General features: G+C 34.2%; 1 pseudogene; it reads right to left on the bottom strand.

The window, feature by feature from the left end:
- Positions 1-2,315: 2,315 nt before the first annotated feature.
- Positions 2,316-3,634, bottom strand: LOC131411721 (protein phosphatase 1 regulatory subunit 14B-like; annotated as a pseudogene).
- Between the last annotated feature and the right edge of the window lie 11,440 nt (positions 3,635-15,074).

Genomic DNA, 15,074 nt, shown 5'->3' on the forward strand with positions numbered 1-15,074 from the left:
GTGGTGAGGAAGTACAACTTGCCATATCATAGTTCATCTGCTGAAACCAAAGAGAAGGAGCACTTCTTAAAAGCAGTTGGAGAGAGAGAGAGGAAAAAAAAAAAGATATATGATAGACAACATAACATTGGTGAGAATGACGCCTGATTTCTCATCTGAAACAATGGAGGTCAAAGATTATGGAATGATAGATTTAAAGTGATGAAAGAAAAAAAACTGTCAACCAAGAATTCTGTATACAGAAAGAATATCCTTCAAAAAGGAAGCCAAAGTAAAAATATTTTCAGAAATTCTTTAGAGAATTTATATGTAGCCGACTTCCACTACATGAAATGTCAAAAGAATTTCTTCAAGCTAAAGATATATATATATGAGAGCCAATAACTACAGGTAGAATAGTTCATATAGAATATTCATATAAAGACGAATAAAGGGCAACAGAAAGTATAACTATATTTTTAGAAATAAAGCTATATCGATTAAAACAATGTAGTATTGTTTTAAACGTAGACAAATAGATAAATTGAACAGAATGAAAAATTCAGAGACATACTTATCCTTACACTGTCAACTGACTTTGAATTATGAGTCAAGATACTTCAGTAGAAAGTCTTTTTAGCAAATGGTGCCAGAACAATTCAATATCCATATGCAAAAACATGAATAAATAAAAGTTCACCCACCTCACTTCACATACAAAATAGATCAATCATAGGTCTAAATATAATAGCAAGAAACATACAAATTCTAAAAGAAAACAATGAGAATATCTTAGTGACTTTGCAATAAGAAAAGATTCCATAGAACCAATAATTTTAAACATAGAAATATATAAATTTGACTTCATCAAAAGACATATAAGTAAAATGAGTAGAAAACTTACAGAATGAAAAATATTCATAATACATGAGTACACAATTCAATTCAGAATACAAATGATTCATATCCAAAATACATAAGGGACATCAACAGATCTGTAGCAAAAAGCCAAAAAATACTACATATATGGGCAAAAGATATGTTTCAATTATTTGTCATCAAGGAAATGCATTTTACAACCACAATATGTTACCGATTCACTCACAATAGAATGGTTAAAATAAAAAAGACTGACAACACCAAGCATTGGTCATATGTGAAGCAACCCAAACTCCCACACATCGCTGGTGGGAGTGTAAATGATCTGATCATTCTTTACCACTACTCATCAGTTTCTTCTAAAGTTAAGTAAATATTAATTCATGAGACAAGCTTTCTACTCCTAGCTGTCTATCCTAGTTATGTCCATTAAAAAACACTTTTACAGACATGTTCAAAGCAGATTTACTCATAAATCAAACCTGGTAATAACATAAATATCTGCCAACAGGTGAATGAAAAAACGAATTGTGGTATGTCTTGCCATGGAATACTACTATGGCAATAAAAATTTAACAAACAAAATGAATACACACAGTGATGTATATTAATCACAAAAAGATTATGTGGACTAAAGAAGTCAGACACAAAAGAGTACATACTATATCTTTTGGTTTACGTGAATTTTTAGAACAGCATAACAGACTAATAAATTGGAACATAAATCTGAATTGTGTGTGTGTGTGTGTGTGCGCATGTGGAATGGGGATCCACTAGAAGGAGATGGAGGAAAACATTCTGAGATAGGGAAAATATTCAATCTTGAAAGCTGCAGTGTTTATCTGGATATACACATTTATCAAATTCACTGAATTGTACAATTTAATATTTGAGCATTTCAGTATATATAAATTTGACCTCAGGAGATTTAGAGTAACTACAATAACAATGCTGACAGGATTTTAATGGCTGTTTTGGCATAAAGTCAGCTCTTGGCATACCCCAACCTGGCCACACCACATCTTGATTACTGTATTTCATTTTAGACACCAAATTTGTAACGCATACCAGTGTGTGCATTTGTAGAGGATTATAGAGGAGGAAGATGGTTCTTAAACTGCCATTATAGAAGAAAAGAAGAAATAAGTGAAAATGCTTAGTATGAAAATAGAATATACCTTGGTAGGGGCCTAGTAAATGATTTCAAACAATGGAAGAATAGTCACCTGAAGGAGGAACTAGGTTAGTTATGTATGGAACTAAGAGACACAATGATAAATTGACAGAGCCTAAAGGGTGGCAAGATTTTATTTTTTATCCATGCAAACATGGAATCAATCTAAATTGAGTCTCTTTGTAATAGAATGAAGACAGTATATCTTTTTGTTTCTGGTTGTTTTCAAGGGCAGGGAAAGAATCAGCATTATTATTATTATTTTTTTTTTTTTCAGCTGCACCAGAGGCATAGAATAGCTTTATTAATGGGCCTATGCGCAGAGTCAATATAAAGACTCAAAACGTCCCATCAATTTAAGAACAAAAAAACCCCAAAATGGAAGACTGAGGGGGCAGGAAAGAGGCCCCCGGGCCAGGGCCATAGGGAGCTCTGGTCATGGTGTTTCTGAACTAAGTGGGCTCGCCTCTTGCTGAGTTAAATAAGACTCTACACCAGTGGAAGCTGTCTCACAAAAGTGTATTTGCAACAAATAGGAGACCATGAGGAATCATTTCCAAAGTCATGGCGTGCCAGAACAAAGGGAAGCAGGCACTTTTATGTCTGTTGGGCAATGAATATTCAAAAGGGAGAGGTGGGTATTCACTTACACAGGCTCAGTTGGAGAACATGCTTCCAAATAATGAGGCCTAAGCTCGTCCTGGAGAGATCTTTGCATTAAAAACAAGGCAAAGGTCATGGGCATAGCTCTTGTGGTGAGGCTTGGTCGCTTTTAGGATGGCTGGTGGTTACATCTCCTTACCATACAAAAGGAAAAGAAACAACTTGGAAAAACAGTTAATTGCTTCCAACCCACCTTTGAGTTTCTCAAGGCACCTAGTCGGTGACAATGGCACCAGGCCTGGCTGCAGGAACCCGAGGTTTGGTGTTGCTATGAGGTCGGGGAGGGGAGGTACGATTGTCCTGTGGGAGCCACCCTTGACCTGGCTGGAGGACTCTTACTTCTTCTGGGGTGTGCTCAGCTCCTGCATGTCCCGGATCTTGCCTAACAGGGCAGAGATTGAAGGCCTCAGTGGGTTTGTAACAGTCAACTAGCAGCTCCTTGGCGCTGGCAGCCCGGGTATCATCACTCTCCATGTCCAGGAGCTCTTCCACATCCATCTCCAGCTCCGGACTTCCTGGCAGTCACAGAGGCAAGTGAGCTGGTCCAGAATCCACTCCTCTAGGTTGAGGTGCCTCTGTACTTCCTTGTGGTCAAACTTGACCATAATCTTCCCTTGGTGCCTCACTGAGACATCATCTTCAGTGCCACCGGGGTCCTAGCCTGCAGCCCCAGGGGAACTCTGAAAGCAGACGTGGGGCCTTGGGAAGCCACCGCTCTGCCAGGGGGCCGGCCACCAACACGGCATCCCCCGCAGGGCCGCTGTCTGCCAGTGCAGTGCAGGGGCCACGTGCGTGCTTCAGGCCCCTCCCTGTGCTGCAGACTCCTGGAGGCCTGCTGGCTGGGAGGTTGTAGCTGGATTTAAACCTTGGGATTGATATGCTAGTAAACTTTGTTTCTTTTAAACACGGAGGGTTTTGTTGTTGTTTTGATATTTCCATAACACTATAATAACCATTTTAAATTCCCTCTGAGATCCAGAACATTTACACTTAGTAACATAGGGAAACCAATTTGTTATATATGCATAAGAAATAAAATTTCATTCTCTAAGGCACTCACAATATTTTTCAAAAGAAGAACATTAATTGACACTGTTTTGTGTCCAGTAAGACTGATTTGTGCATGGATTTCCAAGAACACTGAAGAATATCAGTGATATTAGAATTTCTATAGTGAGGCTAATTGGAAACTCATTACTGTCAGGGACTGGGGAAATGCAACCCGGCTACAGTCCAAAATTTTATCCAAATCCATGACAGAATTATTATATTTTAAATAATGCATCTTCTAGCCCCCAAATTAATAGACTACTATTTTGGTAGGAGCACATTTAAGTATATTTTCTGATTCCTGAACAGTCTTGTCCTTACCAGTGGTTTGACTGGATTTATTATGAGGGCTGGGGATAGTTGCAGGAAATGGAGTGAGAATTATTGCTGATATTGGCTCATAGGACACTGTCATGCCTTTCTGTATCGAATCTAGCATACATCTAACATAGCTGGGAGCATACTGAAGGAATATGTATCAAAACACTTTGATAAACCAGAGTGAGTGAGAGGAACATTTACATGTATGGAATCAAAGTGAATGAAATGGGATGAAATGTGTATTCTGAGGAGAAGTCAGGGTTTTAGGTAAATGCTAAAGTCATAACCAGATTCTAGGGCAGCACTTAGCATCTCCCCAGGGTGAACTTTTTGTTAAAATGTGTCTTCAGCCTATGACTTTCTCTTAATAATAATTTAGAATTTCAGTTTTCTAAAATATTATCAATTCAGAAGAATTATTCATGTCATTCTGGGTTGTTAGCTGGTGTAGGTTACATAATTTGTCCACAATTCTTCCTGCCCTCCCCATCTTAGCCACGGCTTCCCTGTGCATGGAGTATACTTTCCAGCCCACTAATTTGGGGCTTTGTCATGTGAGTTATTTTACGCAATGGAATGTGAACAAAAATAACAGCTTCAAGATGAGGCTTTAAAGGATTGGTAAAATCTCCCCAACCTTCTTGAAGCTGCTGGCCTTTGTCATAAAGAATCCATGCTCAGGAAGCCTTTGCTGGGTCCCAGAATGAAGATACTCAAAGCCAGCAGTCTACCCCGACCCAGAAGATAATCCTACCTGAGATCAATCAAATTGTAGTTTACATACAAATCCATAAGCATGGAATAAATTATTGTTTTTATATAAGGCACTGAGATTTTTGGCATTGGTTGCTATGTAGCTTTATCACAACATCTGTGTTATCCAGAGCCTGAGTCTGACTAAAACATTACTTGTTCATAACGATCAGAGGCTTAGATGCTCTGTATGATATGTCAGCTAGAGCAAAGATTATTCATTTATTCTGCAAATCATTTTCTGTGTGACTACTATGTGTTAGACAGTATGCACAAAATTGTGAGTAAAAGTTGGCGTGGTCCATGCTTTCATGTAGCTTATTTTCTGTTTAGATAGACAATTATTAATCATAATAATACAAATAAAAATGTAAATTTCCAACTGTTTAAGGGCTGCTAAAAGAACAGCTGTAAGTGACGTTTAGCCCTATCTAACAATGCGGTACTTCAGCTATGGTATAATCATTTCTAGATTTAATTGGTGAAAGGAGAGAGAAGAACATTCTCACACAGTTACAAAATGTATTGAGCAAGGAAGATCATGGCAAACATAAAGGAACTAAAATAAGGCCAAATTTGGGAGTATGTGGGAAAGCACATAGAACATTATGTGAGATGAAGCTGAAAAAGTATTTAAAGCCACATCAAACAGAGCATTTTAAGCTGAATTTGGGCTTTTGACTTTTTTCTGAAAGCATTAGGAAGCCCTTGAAATGATGGAAGCAGCATGATAAACATAATAGATTTTGCATTTTAAGGCTATAACAATTATTCAAGTGAGAGATTTTTGTTAATTTGGACAAATGTGGTGATAGAGGAGATTAAAAAATAGACAAAGATATTTGTTAGGTAAAATAAAAAGAAAATCCTGCAACTGATTATAGGATTGAGGGAAAAGATGGAGTCAAGAATCACTCTTACGTTTTTGGCTTGTACCACTGGATGGAAAGTTAACAACTGGCTATATGATCTCAAAATATAGGTCTATATACAAATTTAATGTTATATATATTATTTACAAACAAAAATAAATTCACATATGTCTCTAGATTTTATAGTCTGTCTCTATATATGTTCCACCTTAAAAGAACGAACATTTTAAAAATTTTATTTTGTGAGAGAGAGAATCTTCGTGGCTTTACCCGTGTACAGAGCATACCACATAAATTGTGGGAGCACTTCACTTCAAAAAGTCATAACTTTGAAGAGGTTTAGGAAAAACTCAATTTCAAAAAGTTCAAAAAATTAGTAACAACAACAACAAAAATGAAGTATCTTAGATTTCAGGAATAGATTTGGATATCTGTGTTCGTTTTCTTTTAAGAGCTCAAACAATGAACAACCATGAATAATTGATTTCTTACAGTCCATTGTGGAGTAGATCACAAAAATATTTATTGCTTTTAATTAGATGGACTTGGTAGAAATAGTCTCACCAAGAAACATGGTGTGGTACTGCTTTGTTGAAAATAGTTACAAGATATTGGTCAAATCTTCTCGCTTTTTTGGTCTCAGTTTCTGCACTTATAAAATCAGATGATTAGACTAAATTTAGCCTGACATGTGTTCTAAACTTCCAATCCTATTTTTATAAAAGTCTATAACTTCTGATCATATGATTTAGGATAGTATTTCAATATGGTGGTGTAAAGGCAGCACGTCTTTTGGACAATGAGTGTAGTTAATCTTTTTGGACAGAAGTGATAGCTGAAAATGGCTCTGGGACTCATTCACTAACATGTACAGAGATACACTCTGGCTTACACAGCTCGTGTACTCTGGTTTCCCAAAGCTAATGGCAGTTGGTCTGTATTCTATTCCACCAACTAAACTGTCTTTAGCTAGGGGTTCCATAAATCTGTGTGTACTTAGCATGTGTAATCAAGCATGTTATATAGTGTGACTATTTAATAAGAGGCACTTTAATAAATTTGTCCTGTGTAGTATTTTATAATGCATCATAAATTCAAAGGATATTTTAATTTTCAGATTCATTTTTTTCTTTTCAAGTTCAAATTCACTCACTCATTTATTTACTTATCCATTCCATACGTATTCATTGAGTGCTTGCTATGTGCCAGGAAAAATTCTAGACACTGCCGAGCAGAAGAGAACAAAAGAGGAAGAAAAAAGATAGATTCATGGAACTTATGTAATAATGAGAAGAGAAAGGAACTGTCCAAATAGACACACATGTGCATATATTTTATGTATGTATATGTTTACGTATATCAGATATCTCTAGGATAAAATAGAGCAAGGAAAGGAAACAGGGGGTAAGAGGTAGAAGGTGAGTAGATATCTGAAAGACGTATGGTAATAAGACATATGGGTATGTAGGGGGCAAGCACCAGTGAGAGGAAGCAGCAAGCACAAAGTCCCTCAGTTTGGAGCATAATTATCATGTTTGGTGAAAAGCAAGGTGGTAAAAATAGCTATAGCAGGGTGAGTGACAAGGTGAGAAGGAAGAGATGGGTCAGAGGGATAAAGGATCCAGATCATGGAGGGCCTCGTTGACCATCATAAGAATTTCAATTTGTTCTCTGAATGAGATGCTATATTAGATAAGGTCTTTGCAGGAAACAGGTGGCACATTCTAACAGGTGGCAGAGGAGCATTCATAAACAAGTGGAGAATAGATCTAGAGCATCAAATGGAGAAAATATCTAGCAGAGATAGGTGGCCATCACAGGCTTCTGAACCCAAGAGTAAAGTCATCTGTCACATTTTTAAAGAATCTTGGTTCTATCAGTGTTTTGTATAGTATTCTACAAATCATTTATGTCAAGTTTGTTCATTGTATTGTACATGTATTCTACTTTCTTTCCACATTTTTATTGGATTCACTTATCTACTCATAAAAATATATTAAAAGCTTCCATCATGATTATGGTTTTGTCTATTTATCCTTTATGTCTATAAAGGTTGCTTTATATATTTAAGACTGTATTATTTGGTACATACAGATTTCTAATTGTAACGTTTTTTTAAATGTTTTTGTATTTTTATCTCATGTTATCTCTAATAATTTTGTTTTGTGTAAAATAGGCATATTCTGATGTCAATGTAACTATATTAGTTTTATTTTAGTTGTTCTGTTCATGGTATATCATTTTCTATAAATTGCTATGATCTACTTTCAACATTTTCATGCCTTTATATATAGTATGTATCTCTTGTAAGAAGCATACAATTGAGTTTTGTAGAATACTGCTTGGAATTTTTAGCTCAATTTGAGTTAAAGTAATTATCAACACATTTGCATATATATACATATATATCTTGTTTATTTTTAATGCATTTAAGTTCTGTTTTCTCTCTTTTATTACTTTCTGTGGAATAATTAAATATTTTAATTGTTTCTTTTTCCTTTATTACTTTTTGGTTGCCTTGAAGTATTTAATTAATATATTTTTTTAGAATTCACCTCAATTTATTACAGCATAAGGGAATGTTATGGCTACCATTTCCCCACTAATGTGAGCACCAGAAACACATTGACTTCATTTAGCCCCCTAGTTATTTTTACATTAATGTTCTTATGCATTTTAATTCTACTTATCCCATAATTGATATGTTTGTACAGTGATCACTGTAAATATTTACTAATATTTATCCACGTATATAGCCTTTCCGTTGCTCTTTATTCCTTCCTAAATTCTAAGTTTTTCTCTGGTATCATTTTCCTCCTGCTTGAGGGTCTACTTTTCATATTTCTTTTAGAGAAGATTTACTCATAGTAAAGATTCCCAAGTTTGTTTTTCATCTTATTTTATTTCACCTACACTTTTTTATTTTGACAAAATTAACACAGTTCAACATTGCAAGAATAATACAAATAATTCCTGGATACCTTTAATTTTACTGCATTAGTTTTCTCTATCCCTTTCTCTCCCCATATACATATACCATACACGCGCACACACACACACGCTTATATAATTATATGCACATCACACAAACATATTATTTTTGAATCATTTAAAGTAAGTTGTAGACATGATGCCCCTTTATTGCTCTATCCTTCAACGTGTATTTCCTAAAAATAAGAGCATTCTCTTAGATAACTACTTAGCAACTACCCAAATCAAATCAAGTTCAATAATATTATCTAACATTGAATATTACTCAGACTTTGTCAACTTCCCAGAAAGATCCTTTTTCAAAAGAAAATTCAGGATTATTCCTTTAAATCCCAATGTGATGTTTCTTTTTTTTCTTTTAACATGGAATAGTAAGTGAGATACTTTGTGGTATTTCACGACACTGACAATTTTGAAAGGTACAGGCTAGTTAATTTTGAATATTGCCTTTCAATTTGATTTTATGTAATATTCCCCATTATAATTGGGTTTTATACTTTTGGAAGAAATACCATAGATGTGATGTTGTGTTGTTCTTAGTGTGTCATATGGAGAGAGGCATGTGCTGTCATTTTGACTAATTACTCCTGATGTTAACTTTGATTACTGTTTAGGGTGGTGTTTGTCAAATTTCTTCATTTTACAGTTACTATTTTATCCTTTATACTTAAAAGGTAACCTTTAAGAAGATAGTTTATTATATAACTATCTTATCCTCAAAATTCGCCCACTAGTTTTACATTCCATTAATTCTTACTTGAATCAAGTATTATTTGATGCTTGCCAAACGTGATTTTCTAATTCCATTATTTATTCCTAATTTGTTTGTTCTTTTGTTTATATCAATGTGGCTCCTGCATTCCTATTTTCTTCAGTAAATTACACTAAATTACCATTGGTTTTTATTTTGATGTTCAAATTATTCCAAGTTCAGCCAGTGAGAGTCCCTTTAAACTGGCTCTTTTAAGCTGTCTTTTGACATATTTTTATTACTCTTTTAGTATTTCCTTAGTTTTTTGACACACCAAAATATTTCAGATTCATACTTTTTCCTGCACTAGCTATGCAGTTAGCCAAATATTCATTTAAAGCACCTTGGATACTTTTAATTGAGAATGACATTTAGGAACCAATATGTGAGTGCTAGGTATGCGCATTGCTGCAGGTGACATTTCTAGGTCCGCCCAGCAGACAGAGCTAAACAAATATACACACACACACATACATTTCATATATCTATACACAAATTTATTTTGTGTATTTATTTCTATATAAATGCACATTAATATATGTTTTATAGTTATCTATTAAAATATTGAACGTATTTAATGTTTTATATTATCTATTTTTATATATTTATCTACTATTCATTAATATCTATTTATATCTGATATCTAATTTTACATCTACGAAAACATTGAATATTAAAACATGAATTGATTCTATACTAGCAATTTCAATCCATCAATATCCATTTTATTCTAGCACCCCTCCTTTCATATTGGTAACTTGTTTTTCTAATAGTAAGAAATCTGTTCCCAATAGTCCAAGTATATATATTTATTTTCTCAGTCTTAGAATGTACAGATGGTAGTTTCAGGATTGTTAATCGTGCTTCTGCAAAAGGAAACTTATTGACTACAGCTCAATATTTGAGTGTTTTTTTCCTTTATCCTGAGAGCATAGAATCCAAATTCTCTGTTTAAAATTTACTTGGGTTTGTTTTTCCCACCCACTTCAAGTCTCTGTTGATTTTGCAAATCTGTTCCAAACTCATCCCCTCAGCCCATTGAGACAGGAGCTTTCAGATGGCACCATTCTCCCACAGAGTTTTCAACATGTCTTCCGTGAAAAGTCAACATGAATGTGGAGTTCACCTTTTGTAACTCCTTATTCTCAAAGTTTGAGCCCCTCGGGTCTTGTTAGCATTGATTGCTCTCCAGTGCCTTTCCCTCATGGCCAGAAGTAGAAGTCAATTACAGTCATTTTAACTTTCCGGTCAGCCAACTCCAGTGTTTGTATTATTTGTGGGCCCAGTTTCTACTGTTTTTAGTTTCTCTTAGTTTTCAATCCTATGTTTGGTCTTATAGCTTGTGAGATAACACGAAAGTTTGGATTGTCAAACAACAATCCAACAATTGCTCAACACCAATTATAGATTTTAGCCAGTATCAAGTGTCCTAATGATTCAAAGCATACTGACACAAGTAAAGCACAAGCTAAGTAGTCTTTTCTTGAAGAAGTCTGAAACAATCAGATTCATAAAATATCATTCTTTTCCCACTAAATGATTGATTCTGCTTTAGATTTAAACAGAAAGCTGAAGATGGGTGTGAGCAATGCATAGAGCATATTGCTTGAATAGAGTGAGCCAATTAATTTATAAACTATATTCTTTATATCCTTTTAATTAGATAGCCTACCTGACATTTTCAAAGGATCCTAGCCATACATTCATAAATTTCAGTGTTATTTACAAAAAAAGAACTTACACGGATCAAGTACTTTCCGTTGGTAGTATTCCACAAGTAAAAATTCTATTGCTAGTAAATAGCTGGGAGGTCTATTGTTAGCATGGTTGCATCTCTTTCTTATCCAGGACATCCCCAATAAAGATAAAGAGAAGATTTCAGGATGCTGAAATCTATTTCAGGTATGCTCCTTCCAAGCATGCCTAATAATTTTTTATTGAATGTGTATTAACTTGTTGTATAGGCTCAGGACGATATTATCTTTTTGGAGAATGGGTTCCCCACTTCTTCCATATTAAGCAAATACAGTGGTGGCTGACCACCTTAATCCAATCAGGGATGCGATGGGCTGAGACTGAATTTCATTTTTGGTGAGACTCAGTTTACGGCTAGGTTACCAGTCACCTTCCAGAGCTTTCAACTGAAATCTTGATATATATTTTGTGGTCTCTTCATCTAGCAAGTCTAGATCCCTTTTCTTTATTCCCCATGCTTCTGAAAGCTCCACTCTGCTTTTCCAAGATTGTATGCTTGTTTTCACTCTCTGACCCTGTGCAATCTCAGAATAAACTGAATTCCCTTAGTAGCACAGTGACTCCTGGTCCCACCAAAAGTTCTGCTCAATATTTTCCCTCCTCGAAAGTTTGTACAAACCCTGAATTCTCAGCCTCCTTTTCACATCTAGTATTACCAAATAACTGGTGTTAAAACCACCTCTCTAATATGTGCCCCTCTCCACAGTCTTAGCTCTTCTAGTTCTTCTCGCCTCAGTAACTCTCCACTGCTTTCATACAACTGATCTGACTTTCTTACGACTTTGCTTATTGTTGTTGTCATGTTCAAGTCTTTTGCTTGCTCCCTCATCCTATCTCAAAGTAGAAGTCCTAGTTTGCTTGATTATTAAATGAGACAACTTTCCACAAAATTTAAAAGTTTGCAAAAATTCTAAAAATATCATAAATCTCTAAAGAAAGTAGTTTTTAAATGAAGTACATATTTTAAAACACTATAAGAAATAACATCATCTAATTTCATAAACACTGAGAGCAAGCCATAGCTCTATAAAAATTAATTTTCCTTAGAAAAATTTATGTTGATGTAGTACTCCAATATGTTAACAATATCTAAATAATTCTATAAATAGATGTTTCATAACAAAGAAGAATTTATTGTTACTGTGAATATGACCATTTCCACTTACACGTTGGCTTTGGGAAGAATATATGATTTGCCTCTTTTTAAATTTACATTTCTAAAAACCTATTTAGATTAAGTTACCACGAAGAATGCACAAACTAGGGGCCAGCCCGCGGCGTAGTGGTTAAGTGCACACACTCCACTGCTGGCAGCCCAGGTTCGGATCCTGGGCGTGCACCAACACTGCTTGTCAGGCCATGCTGTGGTGGCGTCCCATATAAAGTAGAGGAAGATAGGCATGGATGTTAGCTCAGGGCTGATCTTCCTCACACACACACACAAAAAGAATGCATAAATTAACAAATCTTTCAGAGAGACTAATATTGTACATAATTAGCACGTAAATACTAAGATTAGTATCCATGGTTATAGTGTCATTTCTGGAAGGTATGTCCCTCATCACAGAGCAGAGTGAACTACTTATCTGTTTATGTGTTCAATACTATAGAGGAGACAGGAATGGAATGGATAGATGGCCCCCAATAGGTCCACAATTTAAAGAAGTGGGTAAAAGGCTGAGCATAGTTTGGGACACGCTGTGTTTTAGATAAATTGGAACAAGTGGAAATATGTATCTCATTATCAAGAGAGAGAAAGTAGGAATAAAAAGATAGATTTGGTGGCCTTATTCATAGAGGTGATAGATGACGCTATGAAAATTAAAGAGGTCACCCAAAAGGCAATGTAGCATATAAAGAGAAAAATCTGAAGGTAGAAACTTAAGATATGTTTTGGATTATGGTACTATTTGTTAAATACTTCACTCCCCCAGGTTATTCAGGAAGATCTATTTAATATGTTAAGATCATAATCTAAAGTCTTTTAATTGAGACTCTACTCAATCTGTATGTTTTCTGAGTATTACATTATTTTGCTTATTATGAAATATATCTTAATATTTATATCTGAAATATATCTTAATACTTAGTAGGGCACATTTAGGAAGAATATTAAGTTATACTATCAGAATACATCGTATTCCCCTGTAATCACACACACACACACACACACACACACACATGCGTCTTGCATTATGTTTTGTTAGAATGATTCTAAAATTCATATTTTGTGCCTTTGTGAATGACTTCTATTTCCATTTATGTTTTTGACTGCTTATTACAGGAATACATGCTACTAATTATTTTTACATATATTTGCCTTGACTTTAGTTGACTCATTATCTTTGTTATTTTTGGTTGATTTTCTTAGGCTTTCAAGATGGTCAAAATTTTGTCTCTGTTCCATTCATGTTAGAACTCTTATTTCTGTTTCAAGTCACATTGGATTGATTAAAAACTTAAAATTATATAATCATATAGGAGCAGACATTTTTATATTTCTTTTGACTTTAGTAGGAATACTTTTATTATTTTATCATTATATGTATTTTGTCTTATAATTTAAACCAAATATTTCTAATGTTCAGGAAGTATACTATGCCTTAAGGTTTCCAGGCTGTGTGTATATGTGTGTGTGTGTTTTCAATTATGAATGGGTATTGAATTTGAATTAAAAAAAAGTGTTGTTTGTTTGAAGTTATGATAATCATATACTTTTCTTCTCCTTTGTTGATACATTGATGTACTTTATACCAATTGACACATTGATGTGCATTATTATATTAATATATACCTTAATATAATTAATTACTTCAATATAATTCATCTTTATATAACTCATTCATACTCTTTTGGCACTGAATTTGCCTTTGGTATCCAAACATAGACTCATGGATATTAAAACCATAGTAGATGAATCTGATTTTAAATGAGAATCACCACTATGAAATACAAAAATGTGGTATAAGAGAAAAATGGTTTTGTGTTAATGAATAGAGCATGGACCAAGTTTGATTGTAGGTGGAACAGGAGCACTGCTTCTGAAGAGGTGATATTTAATCTGAGACTTGAAGAATGTGTAAGATTTTAGTGAGTTGAAAAGCTGAGCAAAAGAAATCCAGATTACAGAAACCATGTGTGTGAGTGAGTGATTGAGTGTGAGTGTGTCTGTTCTCCAAAAGGAAAAGAAAGACAGTTACTGTAGCTCAATTTTTGTGAAAACAAGAGGGTTGCTCTAGCTATGGCTGGCAGAGATAGTTAGAAGCAAAGTCATCATTGTTTTATTGGGCTAAGCACTATTTATTTGTGGTAAATTACTCAAGTATAATATAGGGAAATTTGAGTCACCAGTATTTATTTAAAATTTTCACATCTGTATTGTTGAATTAATGCAGTCTAGAGGGAAATGTGTTAATCTCTCTTGGAGATCAAAGATACATTTGAAACTCTGATTGAATTTATAATCTCTCTCCATTTTATACTGTTCATATATGACTACACATTTGCTGACAACGGACTTATTTAATGTTATAGTCATCATCTTTTTTTATGCTTCTTGCATTTTGTTCATCCTTTGTGTTTGAATCAATTTATTATGTTTATTATTTCAATAATATGTGATATATAATATTGATTAAATAACATTTAATTAGTACATACTAAATAGTAATATTTAATATAAAAATAAATATTTTAAAATAGACATTCTATAAAGCACAAATAAGCAAAAATTAAGAAATGAAAAATTACCCAAAACCCTCAAGTAAGGGCAATTTATACTCTGTATTTGGTGTAGCATTTTTATCTATATGTATAAATGCATTTCAACAGAAACAGGTATCGGTAATAATTTTCTTTTTTATATTGCAATATAGCATAAATATTT

This window comes from Diceros bicornis, chromosome 12 (assembly GCF_020826845.1).
Source record: "Diceros bicornis minor isolate mBicDic1 chromosome 12, mDicBic1.mat.cur, whole genome shotgun sequence".
NCBI classification, from domain to species: domain Eukaryota; kingdom Metazoa; phylum Chordata; class Mammalia; order Perissodactyla; family Rhinocerotidae; genus Diceros; species Diceros bicornis.